The 7,335-nt window shown below is 45.6% G+C and overlaps 1 protein-coding gene across 2 annotated transcripts in view; it reads left to right on the forward strand.

The window, feature by feature from the left end:
- Positions 1–7,335, forward strand: part of MTHFD1L (methylenetetrahydrofolate dehydrogenase (NADP+ dependent) 1 like) — a 188,006-nt gene that overhangs the window by 120,856 nt on the left and 59,815 nt on the right. The gene's annotated exons all lie outside the window — the stretch shown is intronic.

Below are 7,335 nucleotides of genomic sequence, written 5' to 3' on the forward strand. Positions count from 1 at the left end.
TAGAGTAGGAGCACAGGACATGATCGCTTTTGTGTGGGGAGTAGGGATCCTCTCAAAACCCCTTGGGGTAATCACATCTCACAACCCTTTGGGATAATCACGGTCCACGTTATGTCCCCCAGAAGTCATCTTTCTGTAACTTTCCCTCTTGTATTATGACTTTTGACAGTTCTGTCTTTACAGTTGACCGATACGGTATCTCCATACCTGCAAGCACACAGGAAAATAGTATAGCAGAAAGAAAACTGAGTCTGTATTTACACTTTGTTAGCTATCAGATCCCTATTCCATACATCATTCTAGTACATCTCAGCCAGTGCCGGGGGGTGTGTGGGACCAACTCTGCATTTTAAAAATTTTTTTTTTTTCAACGTTTATTTATTTTTGGGACAGAGAGAGACAGAGCATGAACAGGGGAGGGTCAGAGAGAGAGGGAGACACAGAATCGGAAACAGGCTCCAGGCTCTGAGCCATCAGCCCAGAGCCTGACGCGGGGCTCGAACTCACGGAGCGCGAGATCGTGACCTGGCTGAAGTCGGACGCTTAACCGACTGCGCCACCCAGGCGCCCCTGCATTTTAAATGTTTGGGGTTTTTTTTGTTTTGTTTTGTTTTTGAGAAAGAGAGCAAGTGGGGGAGGGACAGCAAGATGACAGAGGGCTGTCAGCACAGAGCCCAATGCGGGGCTTGAACTCATGAACCATGAGTTCATGACCTGAGCCAAAATCAAGAGTCAGAAGCTTAAAGGGATACAGGAGTACTGATGCATAGGGGCACTTGTACCCCAATGTTTATAGCAGCACTCTCAACAATAGCCAAATTATGGAAAGAGCCTAAATGTCCATCAACTGATGAATGGATAAAGAAATTGTGTTTTATATACACAATGGAGTACTACATGGCAATGAGAAAGAACGAAATATGGCCCTTTGTAGCAACGTGGATGGAACTGGAGAGTGTGATGCTAAGTGAAATAAGCCATACAGAGAAAGATACCATATGTTTTCACTCTTATGTGGATCCTGAGAAACTTAACAGGAACCCATGGGGGAGGGGAAGAAAAAAAAAAAGAGGTTAGAGTAGGACAGAGCCAAAGCATAAGAGACTCTTAAAAACTGAGAACAAACTGAGGGTTGATGGGGAGTGGGAGGGAGGAGAGGGTGGGTGATGGGTATTGAGGAGGGCATCTTTTGGGATGAGCACTGGGTTTTGTATGGAAACTAATTTGACAATAAATTTCATATATTGAAAAAAGAAAAAAAAAGAGTCGGAAGCTTAGCCAAATGAGCCACCCAGGCGTCCCCCAACTCTGCATTTTACATGCAGAAGCTCAGAGAAGGTGACGGACTTGTGCCATAGCGGACGGACACTTGACAGAAGGAGAAGCATTATAGTCCAAAGGAGAAAGCTTTGGGGTCATGCAGAATTGAGTTTAAGTCTTGCCTGGGCCTCCTACGATCGATAACATTTGAGCAAGTTAACTCCTCCCTCCGAGCCTCAGCTTCTTTATCTATAAAATAGCGTCTGATATTGACACCAACTTCACCACTTTGCTGTGAGGACAAAATGAAACGTCTCAGAGTAAAATGTGTGTGGGAAGGTAGGAGGCTGGCAATCAATGTTAGCCGTCCCTCTCTCGTGTTCACTTCAGGGGGTGGGGAGGGCTTCCTGAGTTGACCTTCAAGAACTGTCTTGTAACTCAGGTAACGTTGTCAGGCTTCAGGATTGGTTTTCCTGTTCAAGTGGGTTGAAACCAAGAATTAGAGGCCAAGTGTCCAGTTGCACCAGGCATGAAAGGCATCACCAAATTAAAGGAAGATGTTTAGCATTCTTTCTGCATTAGAACTGGGAGCATTGGGGCGCCTGGGTGGCGCAGTCGGTTAAGCGTCGTCCGACTTCAGCCAGGTCACGATCTCGCGGTCCGTGAGTTCGAGCCCCGCGTCAGGCTCTGGGCTGATGGCTCAGAGCCTGGAGCCTGTTTCCGATTCTGTGTCTCCCTCTCTCTCTGCCCCTCCCCCGTTCATGCTCTGTCTCTCTCTGTCCCAAAAATAAATAAACGTTGAAAAAAAAAATTTTTTTTTTTAAATGAAAAAATAAAAAGAACTGGGAGCATTTAGTGATAGGAAAAAAAAAAGTCAGACGCTTTTGCAAATGCTGTGAGGCACCAAAACTCAGCTTGCAAATCAGACTCTCAGTGTTGTGTGTTAACTCAGGAGTTAAGGTTGAAAACCCTCTTCGTATCCTTCCTCTGACCTTGCAAACATTTCGAGGTGCGGCCTTGATGGCAAGAGAGGATAGTGTTTGTTTTTATTAAAGGGTCTTTCCTGTGCTTTGTGCGAAGCCAGTCTCTTGATCGCAGCGGGGGCTGGATGGAGGGAGATCAAAACAGACCGGGAAGACTCAGCCCAGGCAGCCAGCATCCCCGATTTCTGAACTACTGCACTTCTTGTTTGTCCAGGAGGGTTTGCTCTCCTGCTGGTCCGTTTAAGGCGGGGCGGCCGGGTTGGGGAAGGGAGGCGGGGTTAATTTGGTTATTGAGGAATCGTTTTCTATTCCTTAATGATTCAAATTTGAACATGTGTCAGTTGTTAGGGTGGTTTGTGAGCCTCAAGTTTGAAATACATAAAGTTAAGTGTAAACACACGTACATGTGTATATAGGAGTTTTTAAATTGGTAGAAAAAAATATACGTCATACGAAATTTCCCCTTTTAACCATTTTTAAATGTACAGTTCTGGAGCCTTAAGTGAATGTCACATTCTATGTGTAGTTATAATTAATTAATAGAATTTTAAAACGTAAAATTACCTTTATGCGCATCTCTGTGTATCTTTTATATTTCATAGCAATTGCAAACACACACACACACACACACACACACACACACACACACACACACACGGCGAGGAGAAGGGATGTGGTTTGTTGTTACTGCCCTTGTCCTTGTAGCATCGTCTCCCCCTGTGACGTGCTCTGGCTCCTTCTTCCCTCTTACAGACTCGCCCTTGGTCCCTTCCTGCTCCCACCCACCCTTTCAGCTCTCTTCCCCCTGCTGAGCAATGGAACGTTTGGAGTGTTCTGTAGAAAGCAGCCCCTTACATTTTCCACGCAGCGCAGTATCTCATTCAGAAATCCTATGCTCTCATGTTCTGCTTTCTGTTATGACCGAGCTGGGTCTTTCAACCACACTTCTTCAAGCCCATCATCAGCCTCTTCCCCCCCCCCCCCCCCCCCCGCCCCCCACCAGCCTCCTTTCCACCATTCAGCTGCAAATTCCCACGTTGCCTCCCCTTGACCGAACCACACCCTTCTGCGGGCACATCTCAAATCTCTGTCAAACTTAGATTCTGTTTCAGCGCTGGCTTCTGTGTTTTCTGTCAAGTCCCTTGGCCTGCAGTATATCGCTCACTTCCTCGGCCGTCTCCCCGAGCTGTCTTTGGCAGGTCTCGTCCGATCAGAGCCTCTTGTTAGAACCCGCCCAGCCTCCTCGTCGCATCCGACTGAGTCCTGTGTGGTTCTGGCAAAGCATGTCCCAGCTCTGTTTCCTTGGTGCCAGAAGTAGCATCTGATGAGAAAGAAAGAGTGGTCTATAACTGTTTCTCGTGTGCATGTCGCAAGGATTCCTGTAATTTCATTTAAGTGCTTTCTTCTCACATGAAAAGTGGAATGTCACTATGATAGAAGTTTCCAGAAATGCGTTATTTGATCTAAAATTGCGAGCCCATCAAGAAAGACTGAGGGTTGTAAAATGAACCGTCAGCGTCCCACCCTGTTAGCCAGCCACCTTTGCCACTTCTTCATCCACTGCCTGGACATTCTGACTGTCATGTAGGTGACAGGCAACCATTGTGTAGGGACAGTACCCGTTTCTCAGCCTAAAACGCAAGCACTTAAGGAATATTTTTTAATATTATCACAGATCTTATCATTAAAGGGACCAAATACAACATACCGCTTTAAAAAAGAAGCCTACCATGGGGCGCCTGGGTGGCGCAGTCGGTTAAGCGTCCGACTTCAGCCAGGTCACGATCTCGCGGTCCGTGAGTTCGAGCCCCGCGTCGGGCTCTGGGCTGATGGCTCAGAGCCTGGAGCCTGTTTCCGATTCTGTGTCTCCCTCTCTCTCTGCCCCTCCCCCGTTCATGCTCTGTCTCTCTCTGTCCCAAAAATAAATAAACGTTGAAAAAAAAATAAAATAAAATAAAAAAATAAAAAAGAAGCCTACCAGGACGCCTGTGTGGCTCAGTCGGTTGAGCGTCTGACTTCAGCTCAGGTCATGATCTCACGGTTCGTGGGTTCGAGCCCCGTGTCGGGCCCTGTGCTGACAGCTTGGAGCCTAGAGCCTGCTTCAGATCTGTGTCTCCCTCTCTCTCTCTCTCTCTCTCTCTCTCTCTCTACTCATCCCTCATTTGTGCACGCTCTCTCTCTCTTAAAAATAAACATTTAAAAAAACTTTTTTAAATAAATAAAAGAGAAACCTACAACTTCAGCGTTTTAGGGAAAAAAACACTTAAAACAGCACAGGCTTTCAGTCACTCCAGTATCTGAGAGTTTGGAGACTTGTCTTAGTGATGATTTTTTGTGAAAAAATGATTTCTGTTTCCTTTGGTAAAAGTACAGTTGACCTTTGAACCAACACAAGATTGAACTGCACGGACCCACGTACGCGGATTGTTTTCAGTAAATACGCTACCGTCCTGTAAATGTATTTTCTCTTTGTTTTGGTTTTCTTAATAACCGATTCTTTTCTCCAGCTTCCTTTATTGTAAGAATAGTACATACAACATACAATCTCTGTGCTAATCAACTATTTACCTTACGAGCAAGGCTTCTGGTCAACAGTAAGCTAGTAGTTACATTCGGGGGGTAGAGTCAACTATTCTTGGATTTTTGACTACGTGGGGGTGGTTGGTGCCCCACATCTCCCATTGTTCAAGGGTCAGCTGTAGTTTATTATGCTCTTCAGTGAGACTCTTACACCCAGAGTTTCTTCTTCGGAAGCACATTTCCAAAGGATCCGATAGATCTCCATGAGGGAAATTATGAACGCTGCTGAACAATCAAGAAAAAAAGACTCTTGTAAAAAAAAAAAAAAAACAAAACAAAAAACACACACAAAAACAAGGGCTCCTTGAGTGTGAAAATGGAACTTAAACCACACCTTGCAAGCATTCGTATTACTCTTATAATACATTGAGGTTTACAAGCCAAGTTTGCGGAAAGGGGATCAACACATATGGCATAAAAATACATGTTAGTAGGCAAAGTCACGTGCTCAGGCCACGTTAGCGCTTCTGCATGCGGGTGGGAGGAGATCATTAAAATCACCCCTTCCTATATGTTCCTTTCCTTGACGTTGCTCTTATGTTCTGCTTGAGCGTACACAAGCTCACCCCTGTGAATTTTTTATTGTCATCATTTGACGCAGGCAAATAGAGATCTTTCGGCGATGAGCTTTTTTTCCATTCCCAGACCCCAGCTCTGTCCACCGCACATCTCGTTTGCCTTAGGACAGTGAGATTCCTCTGGAGTCTTCTGGGTTAACCTGTCGCTCAGGGCCAGTGAGCCAGCAGGGACACCTGCTCAGTGAGCTGGCTCCTGTTAGTCAGCACGTACACGTTTAGGAGCTCAGATGTGCTGGTTAACAGCCAGGGACAAGCTTTGTGTCAAAGATACAAGTGTCTGTTTTTCTCAGTAAGAGCACTGCTCCCATGACACTAAAGGTATATTGCAATGAACCCCTTATACCTTGTGTGTGCCCAGGATAAATTAACGTCCATGGTTTCATATACTTTTCTTTGAAGTACTAGAAAGGTAGGGGCGCCTGGGTGGCTCAGTTGGTTAAGTTGCCTACTCTTGATCTGGGCTCAGGTCATGATCTCATGGTTTGTGAGATCAAGCCTCACGTCGGGCTCTGTGCTGGCTGTATTCTCTCTCTCTGTCTGCCTGGGATTCTCTCTCTCTGTCTCTCTCTCTCTGCTCCTCCCCCACTTGCTCTTTCTCTCTCTCTCAAAAATAAATACATCGTGCTCGCTTCGGCAGCACATATACTAAAAATAAATACATAAACATTTTTTTTTTAATAAATAAATAAATAATGCAATAATTCTAGCAGGTTTCCCAGACCTTAGCAAAAAAGATGTGCCATCTGACTTTGACTAACTCAGCTTCTTTGAGCCTGGGCCACCATATATACAAAATGAATATAACGCAGGAAGAAGTCACCACATCCTCCAACTTACCTTTGTGCTGTTCCTCAGCTACTTTTACGGTGCACCTACTGTGGGCGGAAGGCTGTACAACGATACAACAATTGGTCACGGTTGTTCTCCAGAGCTGTGCTGCCCAGGCCCATAGTGACCGATTACAGGTGGCTATTTAAATTTAAATGAACCACAATTAAGAATTTTGTCCTCCAGGGCACTAGTGTGTCATACTTGTGCGTTGTGTCATTGTCCCCACCCCATCAGACGCGCTTTATTCAGGAGGTCCCCAAAGTTCTCTGTATACCGTGACATCTTGAAAGTACTCGCCCTCGATGGCTATTTATTTATTCAGCAGATGTTTGTGGAATCCCTACTGCGTGCAAGCCACTCTCCTAGACGTTAGGGATAGGAGGAGAATGATGTGGTGAACAGATAAATTAGTAAATATTTACAGAGTCAGGGAAAGCCAGGGGTGGTTCATTCGTAAGCTTTCATAATGTGTTTTACCATTTTATTTGTTTTATTGAAAACTCATTTAAAACCAAGCAGTGTAGGTGAATTTCAAGTTCAGATCAAGATCACGTGACAGCTTGGCTCTCTCTTTTTTGTTGTTTTTTCTTAAAAGATTGTACTTCTCCCCCAAATTGAGCCGAGCAACAGCAGGATGTCCCTTGCCTACTGACATAACATAGGTTGTGTCCGATGGGAACTACCTTACCAGGGCAGTTTTTAGTTTTCATATAAAACCCAAAAGATACATTAACTAAGATAATCTTTTTCTTTATTGCTTGTCCACGTGAGTGACAGAGAAAAATTGTAGTCACAGTCCAGAGAGGATTTTGGTCTTGGGATTTGTGGCTAGGTCAGCTGACGCGCTTGATTTATTTAGCATGGGGCTGCGGGTCACGCGCCAGGGTGTGGCTATGACATTCTCTTAGGCTCACGTTGGACAGCACTGCACGTGTCAGAGCGGTCAGGGGAGCACGCTCATCTTCCCCGGGCAGAGCAAGACTGGGGCCAGGGCGGCGAAAGTGCGGAAGGGCAAGAGGCAGGCAAGGCATGTTGGGAAGCCTGGGGGTCTGGCATCTGAGGGTAAAGAGGGGAGACAAGGCGCCCAGCTGGACTCCTACTGC

Source organism: Leopardus geoffroyi, chromosome B2, assembly GCF_018350155.1.
Source record: "Leopardus geoffroyi isolate Oge1 chromosome B2, O.geoffroyi_Oge1_pat1.0, whole genome shotgun sequence".
NCBI classification, from domain to species: Eukaryota; Metazoa; Chordata; class Mammalia; order Carnivora; family Felidae; genus Leopardus; species Leopardus geoffroyi.